Below are 26,549 nucleotides of genomic sequence, written 5' to 3'. Positions count from 1 at the left end.
TCTTTCTTGAGCCATTCTAATGTATTGCTATTAAAAAATGTTTCTGACTGTATGATATGTTGATCAGATATTTTATTATGCATTACATCTATGTATATCTTGCACATACTTTCTCTACTTCACCAAATTGTTTTAGTAGTAGTTCAAATGTATTGCAGATAAACAACCTGTTGAGATTTCTTCAACATTCCTAATAAATGGATAGGTTTCTAAAGAAATGCAATGTTTTCAATTCTGGGTTGACACCTTTATAGAATATTTTTAGCTCTATGTTATTAACATCAAAGTCTGTGGTTAAGTACTTGCAAAACTGCAAACTGAGGACACATACATACAGGCATATGAACAATTAAAAGTAGGGTCTATGTTACATGTTGAGCACCAGTAAATTTCTTAATTTATGCTCTTACCATCTGTAGTAGTATAGCCTTCAACAGAAGCAGATCTTTAGAACTTGCACTGAAGGCTGCATATGATAGAATGTGACAAAAGAGAGGTAATTCTGAAATAACCTATGGGACTATAATTGTCTTGAATCATCTGTCTGTCATTTGATACTCTGCCATAATTTATTCATGCAAGTTTAGTCAGATGTTATTTACCAGTTAATGATATTTGCTTTGAAATTCTCATATGTGTTTGGCTTACAAAAAGCTAGGAACGTGACTAGCCATTCTTTCATAAGGAGCTCTGTTGTGTTCTGGTGAAGCTACTTAAATGTGTAAAGATTAAAAGAAGTACAGCTTAAAACAGAATTTCTTTCAGGATAGTATACATTTTTCTAATAACTAAGAGGACAAATATGTTGTAGTTAAAAAGTCTGTGGAGAGGTAGCTCTGCTGCTTGCTGCAGCTTTTGTATTAACAATGGAATTGTATAAGTATTTAGCTTTTACTCTTTCTATTTCTTTACTTCTGTGTTCTGTTTATCAAAGAATATAAATAGAACATTTTAACAGCAAATGATGAACAAACGGGTGCTTATTTACAAGGTCGTTCTTGCTCCTTGACCAAATAATGCATCAGGAAGCAAAGATTGTTCAAAAGAAGGTCATGGGAACTCAAAGAAGCCAGCTGTCTGGACTTATCTCTTCTTAACTTGTAGTGGTGACTTTCTGTCTCTTCCCTTCTCTCTCTCGCTTTCTCTGGACATGTTTCCTGTTGCCTGTAAGATAAACATTAAGTCTTGAAGTGGAAGTAGTAAGCTTCATGAGTGTCTAATGTTATAAGAATATTAGCAGTAGTGACCAGAAGTCCCATGTCTCACTATAGAAGAAAAACACAGGGCAATATTTTGAATGAAATTTTCCTACAGAAAGAAAAATTAGAAAACCGGAGTTGTAATGGAATAACCAGACATTGAAAGGCTTGCACTGGAAAGTGTACTGAAATTCAATGCTATATGAAGGGCTAAAAACCCTGTTTCTAGTAGTAATATTTATTACAGTCTCCATAACTTTATTTTTAAGGAAATAGCAGTGCATCAGCTTCCAAAGATTGATGCTACACTATGACAGAGAGTGAGCAACAGTTTGTGTTCCAAAGAGTTCGCAGTCAAAATACAGGACACAAGCAATGGCAGCAAGAGAGAGGGAGACAGAAGAGGAAATGTGAGAAGGTTATGTGGGCAGTAACAGAGCTGACTACCTACTGTAGTTTTCCTACCCCCTACTATACCCACTCACCTATTTTCTTTCATTATTTCCTTTATTTTTTTTTAAGTGGCAGGGCTGAAACAACACTTTAAAACGGACAACAAGAAGATGTTATACTCATCTCCTGCAGTACACTGTTGTCATGGTTTAAATCTGGGCCAGCTGTTAAACCGATGGCAGACGCCCTCCATTAACCCTACTCCCCCCCCAAGAAGGGGAAGGAAAAGAGAAAAGCGAGAGAGACTTATGGGTTGGAAAGCTAAAACAGTTTTAGTAAACTATAATAATGGAAGAGTATAATAACAATAATGAAAATAATTAAATATATACAAATATATACAAAATCAAGATCGACTCCCCCGGTGTTAGTCACATACCCATCCGCGCTGCAGGGCAGGCTCTGGGAAGGCCCAGACCAGGCCCAGCAACGGACGGGAACTGGATTCTGGAATGCACGGATCAGGGTTGGGGGCAGCAGGAGAACAGACAGAGTCCTCTTTGGACACCAACCATAGCAAAAGGGGGCAAGACCCTTGTGATCCCCCAGCTATATACTGAGAATGACGTGTATGAGATGGAATACCTTCGCTGGTCGATTTTGGGTCACCTATCCTGTCCTCTCCTCCCTGGAGGTGCGACCCTTCTAGGGCTTTTCACTCGTAAGCAGTGAGGAATTTAACAGTGACCTTGGTTTCTCTAAGAATAAGTACAGCAAGAGCCTTTCTGCATAACATTCCTATCGGTGCCTCAGTGATAACTACAAACTTCGAGCGTTATCAGTCCTAGAAGCAAACACGGTCTGCAAAACATGCAGTTAGTTTCAGAAAGTGCAGTTACTTAGAAGAGACTTAGCTGAAAATAAAAAATCTCTGAAAGGAAAATTAGTCTGTTTTAGGCCAAACCAGGACAACTGTACAAGACAGTGCCATCACAACTATCATCAAAACGTATGTCAATATGTTCAGAAAGAAATAGACAGCAATTTCTACACACACATCCCCATGAACACCACTACGCACACAGCATTTATGTATAAATGTGAGCTACAACATTATTCAGCAGATATGAACCACTAAATCCTTGATGGGAAGGATATTATAAATATCTCTATAATAAGGAATTTTCACCTGTTTATAAGTTTATAGTAAAACTGGTGAAGGTTTTGAAAGGAAAATCCCTTCTTCTCTTGTACAAAAATTATTTTCAGCATATCTGAAAAGTCTATCCAGTATGTATAAGTGTCAAATGCTAAGTGCTTTTACACTATATCTCCTGTTTGGAATTAATTGTTTTGATTTTTGTGTGTGTGTATTTTACTGCTGAGAAGACTGCTTAGTTTTATATTTCTTAACTTGAGGTCAAGTGATATGGTAAATTTTCAGTGTGATTTGATCACTTCAGAAGAAAATATGTAGTACCTTTAACTTGGGGTAGAGAGAGGTATTGTCAGCTGATTTTTACCTCTTATTTAATTCCCTGCAACTTAGATCCTAGTTGCTATTGATGATGATTATTACAGTACCACATCTTAAAAATGCCAAGAAAAAAGAAAAATTACAGCAAATTTCAGTTTGTCAGATACAGCAAATTTCAGTTTGTCAGATTAAAAGCTTGTAACCTAGCACTGGAATTTACTCATGAATCCAGTTGTATGAAAAAAGCCTGCTCCAGTTGTGGAATATTCACTTAACATAATTCCTCTCATCCATTATATCAAAGAGGGAGGCTTCTGTGTTAGGAACTAGTTGAACCTTCACTGTCAACTTCTTTTCTGTGGCCAGAAGGAATGAATTGTAGAACTTAGTCTCAAAAACATAAATGCATGAAGTATCAGGAAATAGTTATAATGCAAAATATTAATAAAAAGACTGTAAAAAAGAATATTTCTCTTTTTCTTAGAAAATCACAATTTTCTAAGCATCTAGATGTATTTGTACTGTGGAGGCACAACTTGCATAACTCGTTAGAATTGGGCAACATGAAATGCTTCATAACCATACTTCACATGTTGGAAAGAGTTCTTGCATTTCACTTTGCTCTTGTTACACAATACAGCTCTAAACAGTATTTTTTTCTTAAGTTCATTATTCCGTTTTTCTAGGAAGTTTAAACTGCTTCAAAAAATGAGACTAGGATTTTTACATCATTGAAGCACTTTCAAAATGTTAGCCCTGTACTACAAGTGTTTACGTGTGTACGTTTATAAGTGGACCATTACATTTTTATATCTCAATGGCACAAATTGGAGTTTTTATGCAAACCTGAAGAATAATTCCTCTTCAGTGAGGCACAGAATAACCCTCAACTTCTGGCAGTCCTAGGAGGAGCTCAAGAACAGCTACTCATACACTTTAACATCTAAAATGTACATGATTCTTACAAAAAATCGAAGGCAGTAGGAAAATGTAATTTATTTTGGTCACTATGACAAATGCTCTTATACCGGAGATGGTTGCCACCCTCAGCTTTAACTATTCTAATCACACCACATCAGGAATTCTAAGGTCATTTTCATGTGAAAGAGCTCCAGCAAATTATATTAGTCCAGAGCTGCCTGTAGATCATTGCCTGAATCTGGGGAATTCATGAGTAAGGGTTAACACTACATTAGAATACATGAGAACTCAAACAAAAACTAATCTCACCTCCTCAGAATGTAGTTTAAACCAAAAATTAATCAGGGCTGTATGTCACTTCCAAAATAATTGCATTAATTGCATAGCTATTCCTACTGGTTGGTGATTATTTAAATTATTATATACTAAGGGTTAAAACTAGGATTCCCATAAGTTATAAAGGATCTAGAAGATGTTTTCTGGAAGCTTGTGTTATATGTACAACATGGATATGAACCTGCCTTTTCATAGGAATCTGCAGTGTTGACAAGCTATGGACATGAAGACCGAGTAACAGGTATCTCTCTGATGAGAAGATAAAGTGCAGGATGAATGAATAGGTACTATTTAATTATTAAAGAAATTAATTTTACATTTAAAAGAAGAGTCATATATGCTGTTGCTTTTATCATAGAATCATAGAATAATTTTGGTTGGAAAGGACATTTGAGATCATCAAGTCCAACCATTAACCTAGCACTGTTAAGTCCACCACTGAACCATATTCCTAAGTACCACAGCTACATGTCTTTTAAGTACCTCCAGGGATGGTGACTCAACCACTTCCCTGGGCAACCAGTTCCTATGCTTGATAATCCTTCCAGTAAAGAAAATTTTCCTGATATCCAATCTAAACCTCCCCTGGCACAACATGAGGCCGTTTCCTCTTGTCCTATCATTTGTTACTTGGGAGAAGAGACCTACACTTGCCTCACACCTACAGTGCGATGAGGTCTCCCCTGAACCTCCCTTTCCTCATACTAAACAGCCCCAGTTCCCTCAGCTACTCCTCATAAGACTTGTTCTCTAGACCCTTCACCAGCTTTGTTGCCTTTCTTTTAACCACTCCAGTACCTCAATGTCTTTCTTGTAGTGAGGGCCCCAAAACTACGTTTATGTTCTTCCTAATTATGTTTTTAAGCAGTCCTGTGGCAGTTAAATAGAAGTGTATTGTACTAGCAAACAGCTTATATAAATAAATGTGTGGGCATGTTTTGTTTATCTTCATATTTACAGGTGACACATTCATGTTCTTACGGGCAGATGCAAGTGTCTTACAGAAACAAAGACTTCTAATTATCACTGCCTGCTGCAACATGGCATGTAGCAGCTGCGAAGACAACACATATTGCCACTGCATGTCTGAAGTGTATTACATCTAGGTTTTGTAGTTATATCCATACATCACTGTGGTTTTTGTTTTTTTGGGTTTTCCTCCCAGATTTATTTCTCATTTCCATCCCAAATATATATATATATGTATTTAAGGATAAACATTAGTAATCCTGAAAAGCAGAATGACAACACTAAGATCTACAGAGTGCAGATTTTTCTTGGTAGTGGTTTTTTTTGGATTTTTGGTTGTTCTACATTCCCACCCCCTTCCCCAGTTTCTCCTACATTACAGTTTCTATGTCTTAAAGCCATATGGGAAAATTCTGCCAGACTGAACTTAACTTCTGTGAAATCTTGATGATTGCAAGGCAGGCTATTTTACAATAAGTCATACAGCTTAAATCATTATACTTGAGCACAATATGTGTCGTGAAAATTTATTTTAATATTAGTCTTTATTAAAAGTTGTCATTTGCTTTTCTGATCTTTTAGCCTGCATCTAGTCTTTAAATGGATACTGAAGTAGAGAGTTCCTCCCTAGGCAGAGGGGAGGGGGGGAGGGAAAAGACTGACCAAATTGACTTCAGTCAATTTACTGAGAATTCTATTTATGTCATTTCAAACTTCACCTTTACATCCAGGATACCAGAGTTAAACTAAAAAAAGAAAACTACAAGAGGTTTTCTTAATTCTATTCAGTTTCTTCTAGTCCTTAAAATTCAATCTTCTTCTATTCATTAAAATTACATCTTTAACACATACCCTTGTTATTCACATCTTCTAATATTATTCACAACACCCACCCAATTACCCATACTTAGCAAATCTAAATGAAATCAATATCTATCAAATGGAATCATGCTCTTCCTGCACTTTATTTCTCAGTCTTAATCAAATTATTTTTATTCCTCCTGTAAGAGCAATATTTTTATGCACTTTCAGTACCTTTATTAACAGTAGTTCTGAACCTACAGAAATTTCTTCCTACGTGTGCATTCTAAAAATGTTCTTAGTAAGTTCAGGTTAGTCAAGTTGTCACCTAAACCCACTTCTTCATACTAAAGCAGATAGTTGATGTCCCATAGAAGAAAGCTGGTGAACTTCTATCTATAGACACAGTCTGCCCTGTTTCCAGCCTCTTTGCTGAGAGATCTACTTTGTGTGGCTGAGCATTCTTACTCTCCTTGCAAGAATCATAATGAGCACCAATTTGTGCTCTCTGTTGTGTAATTAGGTCAGGTGATTTCAAAAGGAAAAGGGTAAAGGAATCTGTGTCCTGATCTTGCATAACACAGCAGTATCTCTGTCAGCTTGTGCTGTGTTTTGTGCTCAGCAACATACTTCCTAGTCTAGCCAACCTGCATCAGCAAGATGGCTTTATTGCCAGAAAAGCGTCTGGAACCTCTTGCTTTGCTTTCCCTCACCACGTCATCCAAGTGGACACAACTGTTAAGAGCAGGATTTCCCCCAACAAGTCTTATAATTACTCTTACACTTCATTTATCTGGCTAAAATCCTCATTTAGCAATGTGACCTTTTTGAATGACTGTCCGAAACAGAAATATCCAGAAAGATTATTTTCCTCTATCTCTTATTGTTACCAGCCTTTGTTAGCTGATTTTTTTTCACTTCCTACTAAGTAAAAAAAATAGGAATAGACCTCTTCAAAGGAGATAATAGTTACCTGGAAACAACTGATCATCAATGAGCTCTCAAAGGATCCTGTTAAGGAAAAGGAACAAAGATGTTTGCGTAAGTTTAAAAAAAGAAGAGAAATTTATTCACTTCTGATACATTTGCACTGATGTGCAGCAGTCATTTAACTTATCTATGTGTTTTACTTTTGTGATGAGACAAATTTCCTTCTTACTCCTGACTGTAAAGCATAAAAGCAATATGTAAGGGTGAGTACTTTGCTTGTATTTATTTTAGCTAATTTTTGCTGGTTTGGTTTTGTTTTGTGGATTTTTTTTTGCAAATATTGATTCATAAAGTATACAAAATTTTCAGAAACATGAAATAGATAGATTGGACTTGACTGTTAAGGTCCTTAATTCAGCAAAGCAATTGAGTATACGTTTACTTCCATGACAGAAAAAATTCTATGGACAGTAAGAATTAAGTTTTCCAAGGCAGAGAACGCTTTATTAGTGATGTCATATATGTATAACTGCCAAACAATTTGGGCTAAGGAGACTGAGATTATGCTCTCTGATGACTTTCTTGTAGGAGGTATTAATGATTCATCAATTCCTTACTGAACAGTCATCTCAAGAAACTTGGGATCCTGGCTCTATCAGTTTGTAGCTGTAAGAATATTATTTTGTTTGATTGTAGGATCACAAGATAATTCAGGCTGGCAGGGAGGTCTCCTGGGGAGGTCTCCAGTCTCAGACTATATCCAGAGGAGGCTCAATCATGGGGTCAGACCAGGCTGCTCAGGGTTTCACCCAGCTGGAGTGTGAAACACCCCAATTCCAGAGATGGCCCAACCTTCCTTGGCCTTGGCTCAATGGCTGGGCTGTCCTCACGGGGAAAAGGTTTCCCCTTATCCCTACCTGGAGCTTCTTGTGTTTCAGTTTGTGATGATGCCTCTCACACTCCTGCCACACGCCACTGTGAAGAGCCTGGCTTCATTGCCACCATAGAATCATAGAATGGTTTGGGTTGGAAGGGACCTTAAAGATCATCTGGTTCCAACCCCCCCGCCATAGGCAGGGACACATTCCACTACACCAGGTTGCACAAAGTCCCATCCAACCAGGCCTTGAACACTTCTAGGGAGGGGGCATCCACGACTTCTCTAGGCAACCTGTTCCAGTGTCTCACCACCCTCACAGGAAAGAACTTCTTCCTAATTTCTAATCTAAATCTACCCTTTTTCAGTTTAAAACCATTCCCCCTTGTCTTTTCACTACATGCTCTTATAAAAAGTCCCTCTCCAGCTTTCTTGCAGGCCCCCTTTAAGTAATGGAAGGTTGCTAGAAGGTGTCCCTGGAACCTTCTCTTCTCCAGGTTGAACAACCCCAAATCTCTCAGACTGTCTTCATAGGAGAGATGTGTGGAGTGACTACCAGGGGCAACTTATTGAAACCAATTATTGGAGGCACACTTATTGAGAGTAAGTAGGTAAAGTTATATCCACAGCCTATAGAACTAAGAAAGCATCTAGGATGGAACGTGGCTGGCATATAAGGAATCTGCTCTGTGATGGTTCCCCAGGCAACCTGGCCTGCATTCTCAGATGTTCGGCACCATGGGAACTTGGTGTGCTAACTCTGAGAGAACGGAGTGTGGAATGGTGTGGAGATAACTGTGGCCAGGCTCTGTGTTAACAAGACAGGTATGGGAACTTGATAGTACCTCGTAGCAGATAAATTACATAGCTACTGTCAAATAAGAGATAATACCCTGTTCCTCCCAGAATGTTGGTCACTGAGCCAGCGATTGTGGTGAAATCATGTGCTGTGGATGAACTTTGCTCATTATAATCTCATTATAATACCAAAACACACCTCAGTCCCGAAAGCTACCTGCCTCCCTCTCCCCCTGAACATGTTCTCTAAATTTTTCTTAGCCTACACCTTTAAAATCAAAGTGAGAGAATTTTGCATCAATCAGTAATAAAGGTATGTATGACTAGAGCCTCTCAAGCTCCACCTAAACATAGGAAAATAGTATAAAACGCCTTTAAGTAAGAGGCAAGGTGGGGAAGATACCACCTCTGAGAAGTCAGGGAGACATCACTATGGACTTCTGGGATCAGTCGACAGGCTGAACCTCTTTTCCCCACCCACAGGGACACCTCTGGATAAGATTTGTACACTTGGTTATACCAGGTGCTTCCCTGGGAAACTTAGAAATCAAGCTTGTATTTGTAACTGTATTAATAGCACTATATTGTCATCCTGCAACATATATATGTTCATAGGTACCTAAGTGTGCTTTGCAGACAGTGTATTCATCACCAGAAATCTAAAAGAATCTGTATCTGTTGCTGGAATAAATTACCTTAACTGTGGAACTTGTTGTGAGGATTTTATTTCAGTGGATGCGCCCAGATTTCTGGCATAATCTGGAACCGTGTTAGTTCATTGACCCTGACTGGGCCCTGCACTATTAGGGCATCCGGACCTGTGTCAGTTCAACATATCAGCTGTTGAACGCAGCCAGATTGATAGTGCTGATTTTGGCTTATTTCAGCCAAAATTTAAGGTGTCAAATCAGGCATCACTCAGAGGCTAAGCTCAGCCATCCCCAACCCCTCTAATATTTTGGAACAAGCTGGAACGCAAGGGGGTTTAGTTTCTGCCAAATAAGCCCTCCTAAATGCAATACCCCTTAAACAGAACAAGGTGCTCCAGTCCTCTGATCATCTTCGTGGCCCTCCTCTGGACTCACTCCAACAGCTCCATGTCCTTCTTGTGTTGGGGATAGCAGAGCTGGATGCGGTACTCCAGGTGGGGTGTCATGAGAGCAGAGCGGAGGGGCAGAATCACCTCCGTTGACCTGCTGGTCATGTTTCTTTTGATGCAACCCAGCATACAGTTGGCTTTCTTGGCTGAAAGCACACATTGCTGGCTCATGTTGACCTTCTCATCAACTATCAGACCCAAGCCCTTTCCCACAGGGCTGCTCTCAATCTATTCTCTGCCCATCCTGTATTTGTGCTTGGGATTGCCCTGACCCACGTGCTGGACCTTGCACTTGACCTTGTTGAACTTCATGTGGTTCACATGGGCCCACCTCTCAAGCCTGTCAAGGTCCCTCTGGATGGCATCCCTTCCCTCCAGCGTGTCGGCCACATCACACAGCTTGGTGTCATCAGCAAACTTGCTGAGGGCGCACTCAATCCCACTGTCCATGTCACCGACAAAGGTGTTTTTAAACAGTGCCGGTCCCAATAGTAACTCCTGAGGAACGCCACTCACCCACTTGGACATCAAGCCATTGACCACAACACTTTGAGTGCGACCATCCAGCCAATTGCTTATCCACCAAGTAGTCCATCCATCAAGTCTATATATCTCCAATTTAGAGACAAGAATGTTGTGTGGGACAGTGTCAAATGCTTTGCACAAGTCCAGGTAGATGACATCAGTTGCTCTTCCCTTATCTACCAATGCTGTAACCCTGTCATAGAAGGCCACCAAATTTTTCAGGCACGATTTGCCCTTAGTGAAGCCATGTTGGCTGTCACCAATCACCTCCTTATTTTCCATGTTCCTTTGCATAGTGTCCAGGAGGATCTGCTCCATGATCTTGCTGGGCACAGAGATGAGGCTGACTGGCCTGTAGTTCTCCGACTCTTCCTTTTTTCCCTTTCTAAAAATGGGGGTTATGTTTCCCCTTTTCCAGTCAGTGGGAACTTCACCAGACTACCACAACTTCTCAGAAATTATGAATAGTGGCTTAGCAACTTCATCCACTAATTAACTCAGGACCTACGGATGCACCTCATCAGGTCCCATGCCTGTCCACTAGTTCTGGGGATGCTCTTGGGTGCTCCAAAAGAGTCCCTTATTATGGCCGAACCAGACCCAGTCCCATAGCTACTCTTCTAGCCCCACCTTATCAGTGGCCTCTGCTCAACATGGTAGTATTTATTGCTATCCTTCCTCCATTAGAGGCCTCAAACCGGAGCTTGGTGGTTTGTCCAAATGGAATTAAATCTGGTGAGGGACGTCAATGACAAAAAGAAGGGCTTCTATAAATGCATAAGTAATAAAAGGAAGACTAGGGAAAATGTGGGCCTACTGATGAATAAGGTGAGGAACCCAGTTAACCCAGTTACACAGGACATGGAAAAAGCTGAGCTGCAGAATGCCTTCTTAGCTTCATTCTTTACTAGCAAGACTTGACTTCAGGTATCACAGGTCCAAGAGACCAGGGTGAATGTCTGGAGCAAGGAAGATGTGCCCTTGGTGGAAGAGAATGAAATCAAGGAATACTTAGGCAAACTGGACATACCTAGGTCCATGGACCCTGACAGGATGCGCTCAAGAGTTCTGAGGGAGCTGGCTGATGTTTTCGTGAGGCTCTCAATTGTCTTTGATTAGTCATGGTGATTGGGAGAAGTGCCCCAAGACTGGAGCAGAGAAAATGTCACTTGTATCTTCAAGAAGGACAAGAAGGAGGACCCAGAGAACTACAGGACTCGTTTTGATCTCTGGAAAGGTGACGGACCTGCTGATCCTGGAAATCATTTCCAAGCACATGAAGGACAGATAAATCATCAGGACTGGTCAGCATGGATTCACCAAGGTGAATTAATGCCTGACTAACCTGATAAACTTCTATGATGAAATGACTGACAGATGAGGGAAGCGCAGTGGATATAGTTTACTTGGACTTCAGTAAGATCTTTGACACTGTCCCCCATAAGATCCTTATACAGAAGCTGATAAACTATGCACTGGATATGCAGCCAGTTTGGTATCCCAGAATCACAGAATCAACCAGGTTGGAAGAGACCTCTGGGATCATCGAGTCCAACCATTGCCCTGACACCACCATGTCAACTAGACCATGGCACTAAGTGCCATGTCCAGCCTTTCCTTAAACACATCCAGAGATGGTGACTTGAGGAGAAGGAACACGTCTCCACAAAATCCAATGTGAATCAAAGTGAAGACGTTTATTAAGCATAAGCTGTCCCTTTTATACATTTTGTACTTTCCCTGGCTGTAAGCATGTGCATTGCTATTCGTTAATATTACTAAACATACTCTTCTTTGATGTGTTGATTGGTCACTGCTCTGCCACTGGTCCTTCCTTAATTGGCTCCATCAGTTCTTGTTTCTTCTCCTCCGTGTTCGGCTCCCACCGGCTACTCCCTCAATTCTTGTTTGCTCAGCTGCTGTTTTTCCTCATCTCTCGAAGGTCGGCTTGTTGACACTAGCTACATGAATCTTCTCACGCAGCTAGGCCTTCACTCCATACTCTCATACTTCTGGCTCATTACATGACCATTCTGCTCCAAAAACCCCTCTACAATTCCCCCTTTCTTTTCTTGAGCCAGAAAGGCCGTGTTTATTGTCCGCTGCAGGGCCCTTTGCAAGCAGGAGAATAAACACGGTAATACAAGGATGATAATACAAATCACAAACAATCCCATCAATAGCATTTTAATCAATCCGACCAGCCACCCTCCAATTCCCACATTACCCAACCAGTCATCCAGGAACCCATGCTGTTCCCATATTTTCTGTGTGGCATCCATGAGCTCTTTGATCTGCTTATGAATTGACCTGGAATGATCGTTCAGATCCATGCAACACATCCCATCAAACTCCTGACATCCGTGACCGTGCACTAATAATAAAAAATCTATAGCAGCTCTATTTTGTAAGGTAGCATGTCGGATACTATCTACATCATTGGCTAATGTTCCTAAAATTCTAGAAGTTTGATCAGCTCTTTTTGCAACCCAGCAAGCTAAATTTCGCAATTGTGTTAGTCCTTGTGCAGCAGCCACACCCGGTGCAAAAATAGAAGAAAGAACTACTTTGGTCCTAGACCATAGTTCTACCTCATCTTTACATTCTTTCCCTAAGGTAGTGACACTTCTTTTAATCTTGTGTAGGTTAGTGTGATTTAATATGACCTTTCGTGTAGGCATTAGTAAGCTTAATTTACCTATGGTAAACGGACCTCCCAGTTTTTTACTGGGCAGCCCTGGCCAAACCCTATCTCCACAAATTAGGAATAAACCTTCTGGTAATTTTCTAGGCATGGCCAAATCCGGTGCTGGCTCTGTTCGACTACGCCCTACGTTTGCACACCAGATAGATTCATTTTGCCACAATGGATTACTGGGTGTGACATTTTGTAATCTCTTTATGTCGTTCTGATAAATGTTTGATCCCTCTGTGTAATTGAAAAACACACAGGATTCTGCCTCTAAAGTTCCTAGGATGTCAAGTTCTTGGGGCTCTAAGGGACTGACAGGCAAGCTATCGTCCCATAAATCCCAATGTTCGCCACATTTCATTGCATTCTCACAGAGGCTCTGTTTCAGCACATTCAACCCTGCCACTATCTCCTTACTTTCAGATCTGTTTAAGGGGACCCCCACTAGAAATGTATGAAAGGGTTGTTCAGGCTGAGCTAAGGAGGCACAAAACTGCGTCTGGTTCAAGCTCCGCATCAGAGTCACCCAAATGTTGTGACTCCCCTTCCATGGTGTAGGTGGAAGGACTATCGGTTGATGACCTTTTGTCAGGTCCAGGATCCAAAGCAGGCTTAACACAGAAAAAACAACCCCTTGCTTCATTATGACTGCGCCTTTTGCTCCCTTTTCTATACCTCCCACGCAAACCTTTTTTCACACTTCCCGCAGTCAGGGCACTGGATCTCTCGAGAGGTCAGTGTTCCGAGGCAGATCCTGAGTTGGCTCCTGTAGTTCAGGTTGTTTTTGTAGCCACGGCTTCACCCACTTAGCTGGTACCCATTTGGCTCCTGTATCTGTAACGACACATGCATACCCTCGACCCAACGTTATTAATTTCATTGGACCTTCCCACACACCAGTCACCCCATTTTTTACCATCACTTTGGCTTATTCCTGTTCTTTCTGAAAAGCCTCCATACCTCCCTTTAACCCTGCACCATGTTTTACTGCTGGAGGTACAGAGCAGTCCTGTGGCAAGCATAAAAAGTTTAGTACATAAAGCGCTTTACACAACCTGTCAGGAGGAGATAGCCCTGGCTCTCCCCCTTTTTGTTTTTGTAAAAGGTGTTTCAGAGTTTGATTCATGCGCTCCACAATAGCTTGTCCCGTTGGTGAATGTGGGACACCTGTTATATGTGTTATACCCCACAGTTGGAAAAAGTCCTGTGTGGCACTTGCCACATAGCCTGGGCCATTGTCCGTTTTAATCGTCTGTGGAATGCCCAGGGCTGCAATAGCAGAACGCATGTGTCGTTGAACGTGTTTGCTGGATTCGCCTGTTTGTGCTGTAGCCCAGGTAGCAAGGGAGAAACAGTCAACACTCACATGGACATATTTCAGCCGTCCAAATTCGGGGATGTGTGTTACATCCTTTTGCCATATCTCCAATGGTCCAGTACCGCGGGGGTTGACACCAGGTGCTAAACCACCCCCAAGATGTTGACAGTCTGGACAGGACTGGACTATCCCACGTGCATCTGCACTGCGTAGCCCAAACTGACGCCGCAGTACCTTAGCAGATTGATGGAAAAAGGCATGGGATCGTTGTGCTTGAGCGAAGCGATCAATTGAAGGCGCAGCCCAGGCAGGTGCGACAAGTTTGTCTGCCCGAGCATTGCCTTCAGCTAAGACTTCCAGGAGTCCTGTGTGACTACGGATATGTGTGATGAAATATGGATGCAGTCGCTCTGTCAGCAAAAGCCATAATTCATGAAAAAGTTGGTATAGTTGTTCATTAGCTATCTGTTTGAGCAGAGCACGCTCCATCCTCTGGACAATCCCTACGACATATAAAGAGTCACATACCACATTGACAGGTGCTGTGTTCCATCGCCTGAAGACCTCCACCACAGCTCGCAATTCTAATTGTTGTGTAGACCCCTGAATGTCAGATAAAATTACATCATGCCACTTCCCATTGTCTAACCATGTTAGTGCTGCTTTTTGAGCTTTGCCTCCAGCGTCTGTAAAAACGGTGACACCACTGACCGGACGTTCTGACCTTTTTGGTAATTCTTCCCATTGACCCAATTGCAGCACGGAGAAGTATTTGTGAGGGGGTAGATGTACCTTCAACTTGCCCCTATAATCCAATAACGCAACTTGTAATGGTATGGAATTTTGTAATGCCCATTGTAGATACTCTGCAACCAGTGGAATAACCAAAAAAGCAGGTTCGACGCCTGCTATCTCTACAACCCTCTGCCTTCCTTTCATTACAAGTTGTGCTATGGCCTCTACTTTCGTAGTGATGGTAGGTTTTGGTTGCATAGGCAAAAAGATCCATTCCAGCACATGTAGAGGATCCTTGTCAGTCACCCACTGCATAATTAATGCCAGGGGGTGGCGATCGTGATTGATAACCAATACTCCAATACTGTAATCTGGGTCCCAACGGTGAGTGTATGCCATAGCTATTTTGGTACTCAGGTGTTTCAATGCCTGCTCAGCTTCCTGTGTCAATGTGCGGGGGGCATCTGCACCGCCTCCTCCCTTTAGCAATTGCATCAAAGGTGCCAATTCAGCATTGGTGAGACCACACAGGGTTCGCACCCAATTGAGGTCTCCCAACAGTTTTTGTACATCATTTAAAGTACTGATAATCCCACGAATTTCTAGTTTTTGGGGTCTAACAGTTGTTTTGGTAATTTCCCACCCCAGGTACTTCCAGTTTTCCTCCTGTTGTACCTTTTCTGGAGCTATTTGCAATCCACCTTTTGCTAGTTCAGTCTGCAGTGTATGAATCAATTGTTTTTTATCCAATTGTTTCCCTGCTATTAGAATGTCATCCATATAATGGTATATAATCAAATTTGGAAAATTCCTTTGCACAGGAGCAAGTGCCCAGGCCACATACATTTGACACATTGTCGGTGAATTTTTCATTCCCTGTGGTAACACAACCCAATGATAGCGTTTCATAGGTGCAGCTTTGTTCACTGATGGCACCGAAAAAGCAAATTTCTGATAGTCATCAGGGTGCAAAGGGATGGTGAAGAAACAATCTTTTAAGTCAATGATTAAAATGTCCCAGTCTTTAGGGATCATATTGGGGGATGGGAGCCCTGGTTGTAGGGTTCCCATATCATCCATGACCTCATTGATTTTTCGAAGGTCATGTAACAAACGCCATTTGCCACTTTTTTTTCGGAATAGTAAATATTGGGGTGTTCCATGGGCTTGTTGTGGGCTCAATATGACCTTTTCCCAGTTGCTCCTGTACCAAGCTTTCAAGGTGGGCGATTTTCTCTGCAGACAGCGGCCATTGATCAACCCAAACTGGGGTTTCTGTTTTCCAGGTTAGTTTTAGGATTGGTCGCCCTTCATCAATGGCCGCCTCTAAAAACCCTCACTGTTAGTTACCAAACGTGCCCCTAATTGACTTAATGCATCTCTCCCCAGTAAACAAATGGGGACAGGCATCACATATGGTCTTACTGTACAGGTACTCCCTCCCATCCTGCAATTTGCAACAAATCACATTTGTACTGATTTTAGTGGTCTGTATTCCCCCGACCCCCAAAATGGGCGTAGGGGGGATCTCCAATGGCCACGAACGAGGCCATGCTGCTTGACTGATTATTGTAACGTCTGCTCCAGTATCAATCAGCATAATTACCCTGCAAGTTTTCCTACCAGGTTCTTTTAGTGTTACCCGTTCTGTTGGTTTTGCCTTGCTGATATCCATTGCCAGATAAATGTCAGCCTGGCTTGTTGATCCAAAACCCCCCAGCCCCTCTTATCTGATTCCCAGCTGTGGGCACAGATGATTTAAAGGGGACCAGTTGTCCAATTTTTTCTCCTTTGGGTATATGAATTGGTGGCAGGGGGGTCCATACCATAATAGATATGACCCCTGTAAAATCGGCATCGATTATACCGGGTAAAACGAAAAGACCTTTTTGGGTCGTAGAGGATCGCCCGATAAGTAAGGCACTCAACCCGTGACCCAGTGGGCCTTTCATATCGGTGGGTATACATTGTACTTGCGGGTCTATCAGAGTCACCTCTACTGCTGTGGCAATGTCCACCCCAGCACTCCCTCTTGTGGCGGCGGCGACGCCATCCAGGCAGCCCGGGTGGAAGACCTGTTTTGTGTCATCCCGCTGGGTCTCCTCGCGCTCGCCCCCCCGTTTCCCAGCCGAGTTCCCTGCTTAGTGAATCTAGATCGGCATTCATCTGCACGGTGACCATATTTCCGGCAGCGATTGCAGGTCCCTGCAAACTCGTGACTTTTTACTCGGCATTGAGCCTTAAGGTGTCCCTGTTTGCCACAGTTGTAACATTTTGGTCCCTGATCGCCTCTCCCTGATGGTACTAGAGGTTTCACCGCAGCCGCAAAGGCTGACGCCATGTATCCTGCTGTTTCTTCCGTTGTTCCTACGCGCTCACACGCATCCATCATTTCTGCCAGGCTAGAATTTTTGGGTAATGTCTGTAAAATGCGCTTACAAGTAGGATTAGCATTGTCGACTGCCAACGACATTAGCAACGCCTCTCGAGCTACATCGGTCAGCGATGCCCTTTCCAATGCTTCACGCAATCTTTCTAAAAATGTCATATAAGGCTCAGATGGACCTTGCCTTATTTTTGTATAGGCAGGAATTACTTTCCCATCTTCTGGGAGGGTTTTAAAAGCCTCTCGGGCTAAGGTGGCAGTAAGTGCCAAGGCTTCTGGTCTAAGTCGTGCCTGTCGTTGTGGATCACTAAACTGCCCTTCTCCCACCAGTTGGTCAAATGTTATCCCTAAAAGAGGATCATTATCTCCCCTCCCCAGGTTTTCCACCGCTGCAGCCTGTGCTGCATCATGCCACCTCGTCCGCCACAAGAGTTCCTGCATCGGGGTTAAAATCATCACCATCAATTGCTTAAAATCAAAAGGTGTTAAAAGCATAGACATAAAGATACTATTTATAAATGCTTGGGTATAAGGTGCATGCAACCCATTTTGTTGTACCGCTTTCCGTGCCTCCTTAACAATCTCCCACTGTAATCCTACCCAGTGCGGTGGTTCTCTCCGATTTCCCAAAATAACTGGGAAAGCTGTGGGCAGAATCTCCCCCTCCACTAGTGCATTCCGTATAACTCCTCGCCACCGTAATCGCGGATCGTCTCCTCCCCCGTCCCCCATGACAGAGTGCATACCAACATTCCCATCCATATTTCTCATGCGGCTAGTCCCAGCCGCCTCAGCACCCCCCCTGGCCCCCCTGGCCCCCCCGCGTAGGCGTTCCCTTTCTTCTTCTCTCCTCTGCTCCTCCTTATGCTGTCGCTCAGTTAAGGTCGTCTGTCTTTCCAGGTCTTGTAATTTTGCTAACAATTTTTCCGCCCAAGCCACCGGATCCTTAAATTTCCCTGGACCGCCGGCAGGCGATGGGGGAGACGACGGGGGCAGAGGGGGATATTCGTATTCGGCGCGATTTGCGAGATTGGCAGCTCGCGGAGGCTTGAAGGGTGGGGGGGGTGGGCTCGGGCTGATGCTCATCAACCTCCATTTCCTCCGGTTTAGGGGGCTCCCCTGTTGGTTTAGGGGGTATTTCAATTTTCTCCTGCTCTTCTGGTGGTGCGGAGGGGTTTGAAAAAACCGGTATTGGCGGCTGACCAAAAACACGAAGACCTCTTGCCCCAGGGTTAACCTCTGTTGGACGTAGAGCCGTAAAAGCCCCTGCTGCAACAGCCCTCTCTGCTTTCATTTCTTGAAGAGCAGTAAGAACAGCCCTCCATGCAGTTGCCAGTTCTATTGCCTCCTTTTCCCCACTGCTTATCGCTTCCCATAAACCCTTTCCAATATCTTCCCAAGTGTCCACTTTAAAAGCGCTCTGGGGGTCCGAAGGGAACCCATGCTCTCGACACCAAACTAACAGTCTCCGGAGCAAATGCTCATCATGTTTCACTCCTCTCTTAGAGAGGATATGTAGGAGAAGCCTTACTATCGCACTTTCTTCTTTAGAAATATTTTGGCCCATCTCCTTTTTCCCCCGGCTGCTCACCTCACTAAGTGTCCCGTTGCAACGTTCTTTTCTTTTCTTGCGAGTCTTCCTCCGTCTCGCCCCGGTCTTCAGACCTGCTGAGCCGAACTCCAGCCGGTGTACCTCCTTCTGGGCTATTCCCCGAACTTGCCGTCGATCAGCGTCTCATCAGGGTCACCATCTGAGGAGAAGGAACACGCCTCCACAAAATCCAATGTGAATCAAAGTGAAGACATTTATTAAGCATAAGCTGTCCCTTTTATACATTTTGTACTTTCCCTGGCTGTAAGCATGTGCATTGCTATTCGTTAATATTACTAAACATACTCTTCTTTGATGTATTGATTGGTCACTGCTCTGCCACTGGTCCTTCCTTAATTGGCTCCATCAGTTCTTGTTTCTTCTCCTCCGTGTTCGGCTCCCACCGGCTACTCCCTCAATTCTTGTTTGCTCAGCTGCTGTTTTTCCTCATCTCTCGAAGGTCGGCTTGTTGACACTAGCTACATGAATCTTCTCACGCAGCTAGGCCTTCACTCCATACTCTCATACTTCTGGCTCATTACATGACCATTCTGCTCCAAAAACCCCTCTACAGTGACTCCACCATCTCCCTGGGCAGCCCATTCCAATGGCTAATGACCCTTTCTGAGAAGAAATGCTTCCTATTGTCCAATCTGAACCTCTCCTGGCGTAGCTTGAAGATATGTCCTCTTGTCCTATCACTAGTTGCCTGGGAGAAGAGGCCAACTCCCACACTGCTACAACCTCCCTTCAGGTAGACTGCAATAAGGTCACCTCTGAGCCTCCTCTTCTCCAGCCTAAACAACCCCAGCTCCCTCAGCCTTTCCTCATAGGTCATATCCTCCAGACCCTTCACCAGCTTGGTTGCCCTCCTCTGGACTCGCTCCAACACCTCAACATCTTTCTTGAATTGCGGGGCCCACACTATTCCTAATAGAGGCCAGGATGCCATTGGCCTTCTTGGCCACCTGGGCACACTGCTGGCTCATGTTTAGCCGGCTGTCGATCAGCACCCCCAGGTCTCTTTCCACCGGGCCGCTTTCTAACCACTCTTCCCCCAGCCTGTAGCACTGCATGGGGTTGTTGTGGCTGAAGTGTAAGACCCGGCACTTGTTCTTGTTGAACCTCGTGCCATTGGTCTCGGCCCATCTATCTAACCTGTCCAGATCCCTCTGTAGGGACTTCCTACCCTCCAGCAGATAGACACTCCCACCCAGCTTGGTGTCATCTGCAAATTTATTGAGGGTGCGCTCAATCCCTACATCTAGATCATCTATAAAGATATTGAACAGCACCGGCCCCAGAACTGAGCCCTGGGGAACACCGCTAGTGACCGGCCGCCAGCTGGACTTGCCCCATTCACCACCACTCTCTGGGCTTGGCCATCCAGACAGTTTTTAACCCATCGAAGAGTCCACCCATCCAAGCCCCTGGCAGCCAGTTTGTCTAGGAGGATGCTGTGGGAGACAGTGTCGAATGCCTTACTGAAGTCTAGATAGACTACATCCACAGCCCTGCCCTCATCTACTAAGCGGGTCACTTGGTCATAGAAGGAGACCAGGTTGGTCAAGCAGGACCTGCCTTTCATGAATCCATGTTGGCTGGCCCCAATGCCCCGATTGTCCTGCATATGCCGTGTAATGGCACTCAGGATGATCTGTTCCATCACCTTGCCTGGCACCGAGGTCAGGCTGACAGGCCTATAGTTCCCTGGATCATCCTTCCGGCCCTTGTAGATGGACGTTACATTTGCTAATTTCCAGTCAGCTGGAACTTGTCCAGTTAACCAGGACTGCCGGCAGATAATAGAGAGTGGTTTGGCAAGTTCAATTGCCAGTTCCTTCATTACTCTGCGGTGAATCCCATCCAGGCCCATAGCCTTGTGGGTGTCCAACTGGCACAGCAGGTCACTAACCGTCTCCTCCTGGATTACGGGGGGTTCACACAGACCCCCGTTCCTAACTTCAGGCTCTGGGAGCCGAGTCTCATGAGGACAACCGGTCTTGACATTAAAGACCAAGGCAAAGAAGGCATTGAGCACCTCTGCCTTTTCCTCATCCCCTGACACTACACTACTCTCCTCATTCAGCAAGTGGTGGAGGCTCTCCTTGACCCTCCTTTTGCTGTTAATGTATTTGTAGAAGCTTTTTTTGTTATCTTTGACTGCAGCAGCCAAATCAAGCTCTAATTGAGCTTTGGCCCTTCTAATCTTCTCCCTACATGACCTGGCAACATCCCTATAGACCTCCCAAGTTACCCGACCCTTCTTCCAGAGCAAATAGGCTCTCTTTTTTTCCTTAAGTTCTAGCCTAAGTTCTCTGTTTAACCAGGCCGGTCTTTTTCCCTGACGGCTTGTCTTCCTACAGACTGGGACAGCCTGCTCCTGAATATTTAGCAATTCCCTTTTAAAACATGTCCAGCCTTGCTGGACTCCTTTGCCCTTCAGGACCGACTCCCAAGGGTCTCTGTCCACCAACCTCTTAAACAGGCTAAAGTCTGCCTGCCAGAAATCTAAGGCAGAAGTTCTGCTCTTGCCCCTCCTTACTTCCCCCACTATTGAAAACTCTAACATTTCGTGGTCACTATTCCCAAGACAGCCACAGACCCTCACATCTCCCACTAGTCCTTCTCTGTTCACAAACAACAGGTCAAGCAGGGCCCCTCCTCTAGTGGGCTCATTTACCGCTTGCATGAGGAAGTTGTCCTCCACACATTCGAGGAACCTCCTAGATTGCTTCCTCTCTGCCATGTTGTATTTCCAGCAGACATCCGGCAAGTTGAAGTCGCCCACGGGTAGACTGAGAACTGGCTGAATGGCCAGGCCATTGACCGAGTGTTGATCAGTGGTGTAAAGTCTAGCTGGAGGCCAGTAACTAGCAGTATACTCCAGGGATCAATACTGCGTCCAGTCCTGTTTAGCATTGTCATTAATGATCTGGATGATGGGGCAGTGTGTACCCTCAGCAAGTTTGCAGATGACACGGAATGACAAGGAGTGGTTGATACCCTAGAGGTTTGTGCTGCCATCCCAATGGACCTCAACAGGTGTTGCCGCTTGTCTGCGGCAAGCTCTGTTCGGTTGCTGGCTGGCCTGAGGCTATCCGCACCCCAGGGCCATTGAGCACTGACACCAATGTGAGGATGCAACAAATGGCGTTTATTTAACTGCGCAACAGCCTTATATAGTCATCTTGTCCCGTACGAACTCGCACGATACTTGCACATCCTGCTCCTTTCGCCACGCCTGCCTTCCGTTACAGCCCGAGATTTTCCAGTCGCCGTACCCTAATCTACCTACATTTCCCCCTCCCCATGCTTCAAGTCACGCGAAGTAAAGCGCATCGCTGATTCTGGAGCCTTGCGTCAAAGTGTAAGCGTAGCTGGCAGATACAACATCCCAAGCCCAGGTTCTCCAGTAAGATTCCCCTGCAACTCCTGAGATGCAAAGCAAAAGCAAGCTAATCATGAGCGCATTGTTCAAAGCTTTTGTTTCACTCAGCAACGGTTGCCGTTCCTCATCTTTCTTGGCGCCCCGCTGCTTTACCAGACTCTCTGTACTGTCATGACTCCTCACGTCTGAAGGTCGAGGCTGGTGCTGTTTCGGCTTCCCCCACAGGTACTCCTGCAAAACATAAAGCTCGGACAGCGTACATATTATTTCGGGTTAGGATTTTGTTTTAAATCAGGGCGCAAACAGCGTGTAGGGACCCACTGTATAACATCAACCCGTTTGATGGCGGCATACCCCCTCCCGTGATGTAGCAGCTCCCAACCTGTTTCCCATTCCACTGTCCCAGGGAACCGAACCTTGACTGGGGGGCCCACTTCTGGCACCCCTGGACCCCAATGTCGCTCAATTGGGGCACTCTCTTGGTCTCCCCTGGCAAAATGATTTAAAGAATAAAGAGCGCGATGTAAAATGTGAGATTGGTAGTTGACAGGAATTACATCTGGGAATCCTTCCTCCTCCCCAAGAATCTTAATTCTGTGTTTTAGCATCTGATTAGCACGCTCTACAATGTCCTGCCCGGTAGAATTATACGGAATGCCATGTTTGAGCGTGATACCCCACCGCTGACACCACTGACGTGTGGTATGAGCAATAAAACAGGGGCCATTATCAGTTTTGATCTCAACAGGTAGGCCTAGCCAAGCGATTGCAAGATTCCAATGTAGCTGAATGGAGCGTGCTGTTTGTTTCCGATGCGGGGTGGCCACAATCATCATACTGTAAGTGTCCACACGCCTCTATATTAGTTCTGATTGGCTTATGCTAAAAAGCTATATCTTGCAGGTGCAGCATTCTTTCTTATTTTTCAATTTCCCCCATAGCTTGTTGGTCTCATAGCCAAGGCCCTTGTTCTGTATTATGATTGGCTAGTTCATCACCACCCCATTACTACCCCCTGGATATGCCTGGACACAGCTCGTTCAGTACCTCGTTCCCACCATTGTCCCGTGGGAACCCCACAAATCCCCCTTTTTGTTTTTGAACGAGCTATGTCCTATCTCGTCCTTTTTGGTTTTGTTTCTTACTCAAACCCGGTTCCCTGTGTCTTGCAGAGCCCAGTCAGAGAATCCCAGCCTTGGTTACCCATAAATCCTGCTCTCTGTTGTTGTGCCACAAAGGTTATATTGACCATTCGTTGCACAGTTTTCTGCAAACATGCAAACAAACAGGGTAACACAAGTAGGATAATGCCTATTATAAACATTCCCATAAGCAGACTCTATCTACAAAACATGCAGTTTACTTCAGAACATACTGTTATTCTCTATTATTCTAGCTGAAAGGAAAATTATTGACAGGAAAGCTGATTCTGTTTAAAGGTAACACAGAGCAGGTCTTTTAGAGCCTACTCTGAGGCCTACTCTTGCTAAACCGTTGCTAAACCATCCGGTATTAATTTCCCCCTTTGGAAGTAGTTAGATTTATTATCTCACTACTTCCATATACTATTCTCAATGATTGTCTTAACACAACCCACGCAGATCCCTATGATAATTATAATCACAACTACATAAACTATTCCCTCTAATAATGTGGCTAACCATCCTTTTAGAGACAATCCACCATACTCCTGCACCTGTAGAGACAGAAGCATAACCTCGACCCATTAGTAATAGTTCCCCTGGTCCCAACCATTCGTTAGTACTCAGTTCCCTATACCACACTTTGTCTTTGTTTTTCACACAGCTTGCTCCCTGTCAAACTGCCTCCCAATGTATTACAATTGGGGGTCGCTCCTTATCTCCTGCTAAAGTTAAATGGTTAAGTACATAAACACCTTTAACAAGTCTTTCAGAAGGTTCAGTCACCTCTCCCCCTTTTTGTTTTTGCAGAAGCTGTTTCAATGTACTATGAGCACGTTCCACAATCGCCTGACCCATAGGCGAATGAGGAATCCCGGTGACATGTGTAATACCCCATAGTTGACAAAATTGACGGAAAATCTGTGAACAGTATGCTGGTCCATTATCAGTCTTAAGTTGTTGTTTTAGGATGAAAAGATGGAAAAACCCATTCTACGATTTGCTGTTTAATGTCCGGCACCTGCACAGTCATTGCAGTAGAATTTGTAAGGTCAGAAACCAAAGAGTCCACTCGAGCATTGCCTTCTGCAATAAACCCAGGCAAATTAGTATGATTTCTTACATATAAAACATAAAACAATGCAGTTCGGATTTGAATTTCTTGCCACAGAGCTCGCAGCAATTCAAAAACACACCGATTACATATATGCTCTATAACAGATCTATCCAATTGTTTTATAATGCCAGCTACATATGCTGAATCAGTAATCAAATTAAAGGGAATGGGAAAATTCTGAAATATTTTTAATACAGCTCGTAATTCTACCACCTGAGGTGAACCCTTTTGTTGTACTACCATAGATTCCCACTTGCCATCAGAATACCAGACAAGGCCCGCCTTGCCTGTGTTCCCAGATCCATCCGTAAAAATGGTAATTCCATCCACAGGAGTGTCTGCGCACCACACTCCTGTGGCAATTGGAAGTTCCGCACTCAATTTTATAACAGGATGGGAGGGCAAGTGGTAAACAACCTGTCCCGAGAAATTCTCCATAGCTGTTTGCAAAGCAAAGCTATTAGCTATACACCACTCAAAATACTGAGCTGCAATAGGAACGGTTAGTGATGCTGGGATCTCTGGCCACAAGCTCCCGACATCGCATCTGTCCTTTGATGAATAATCTGTGCCAATAGCTCTGTAACGAATCTGATCATTCTGAATTCCATTGACCAATTATTGCATACAGAATTTGCCTATCAAACAAAGTGATAATTTGTATTTCCTGATTCAAATCAATACGATGTACAAATTTGGAATGTAGCCTGCTTTCTATTTCTGTAATCAGTTGCTGTACCTCTGCAGTAGTGTGTCGTGGTGCTGTTAAAGTTGTGTCCCCTGCTAACAATTGGAATATAGGCTGCAACTGTGACGATGTAAGCCCCAAGTACGGCCGTAGCCATAACTTGAGCCTTATTTTCCACAGTACCCACTTTTGCACATTCCTTTATCATAGCATTCAAATCTGTTTTTCCAGGTAAAGCTTCAATGATCTTTTGAGAATCAGCATTAGCATTATCCCTGTTTGCCACAGGTCCAAGGCTTGGCAGCCACGCAGGTTAACCCTGCGTGGAAACACCAGTCCTGCGCTCCCTGCAGTTCGGGCTGCGAGTTAACTGCTTAGGCCTGGAACTGGTTGGGAAGATTCATTTGTGTCAGCACACGGTTCCCCCCCCGCATTCTTTCTCCAGTTTCCCTGTACTCTGCAGCTGGTTGTTATCAGCTGACCTTGAGCATTATACTGAGACCTGCACAGCTTCACAAAATGCCCTAGCTTCCCACAGCAATGACACATCAAAACAGAGTTATCTCTCCCACTCAGCTTCAACTTCTTAAGGCAGTTTTTCTTAAAGTGACCTTCCTGTTCGCATGTATAACAACGATGAACTACCTTAACTGCTGCCGCAAAAGTTTTTGCTAAATGCTCCATCTGAAATGTGGTGGTTCCTACTTTCTCACAAACATCCATTAGCTCAGTTAAGGTGGGGTTATGATTTGCCATCCCTGCAACAACTTTCCTGCAGTCCTCACCTGTGTTGTCCTTCGCTAGCTGTAGTGGCAATGCTTCTTTTACAATTTTCCAATCTAACAGTTGCCAAATATTTCTCCCCTCAGGACCCGCACCCACAATCACCGAATATGCTTGTGGAATTATAACTCCTTCTAATAACGCATCTCAAATGACCCCTTTCCATTTCACTCCTCCCTCACATCCCCCCCCTTCCCTTGTATACGCGGGCGGACGCTGACCCTCTCCCTGACCTCCCACATTACCAGATGGACGCAAACCTCCCCCCCCACCCTGATCTAAAGGTGGAGTAGGGAGTTGTAAAGGAGGTTGAGGTGGCCCTAATACTTGTCCCGAACACAGAGGGGGGTTTTGGGGGAGACATAGCACGTGTCCCGAGGC

At 44.0% G+C, this 26,549-nt stretch overlaps 1 long non-coding RNA gene across 1 annotated transcript; it reads right to left on the bottom strand.

Moving 5' to 3' along the window:
• Positions 1 to 12,001: 12,001 nt before the first annotated feature.
• On the bottom strand, positions 12,002 to 13,867 carry LOC137676831 (uncharacterized). The gene is made up of 2 exons (XR_011050143.1): positions 13,706 to 13,867; positions 12,002 to 12,437 (listed from the first exon to the last, which is right to left on the bottom strand). It is a non-coding gene; the product is annotated as an uncharacterized lncRNA (long non-coding RNA).
• Positions 13,868 to 26,549: the final 12,682 nt, after the last annotated feature.

This window comes from Nyctibius grandis, chromosome Z, assembly GCF_013368605.1.
Source record: "Nyctibius grandis isolate bNycGra1 chromosome Z, bNycGra1.pri, whole genome shotgun sequence".
In the NCBI taxonomy this organism is placed as follows: domain Eukaryota; kingdom Metazoa; phylum Chordata; class Aves; order Nyctibiiformes; family Nyctibiidae; genus Nyctibius; species Nyctibius grandis.
This window is presented reverse-complemented; position numbering and strand designations above follow the sequence as displayed.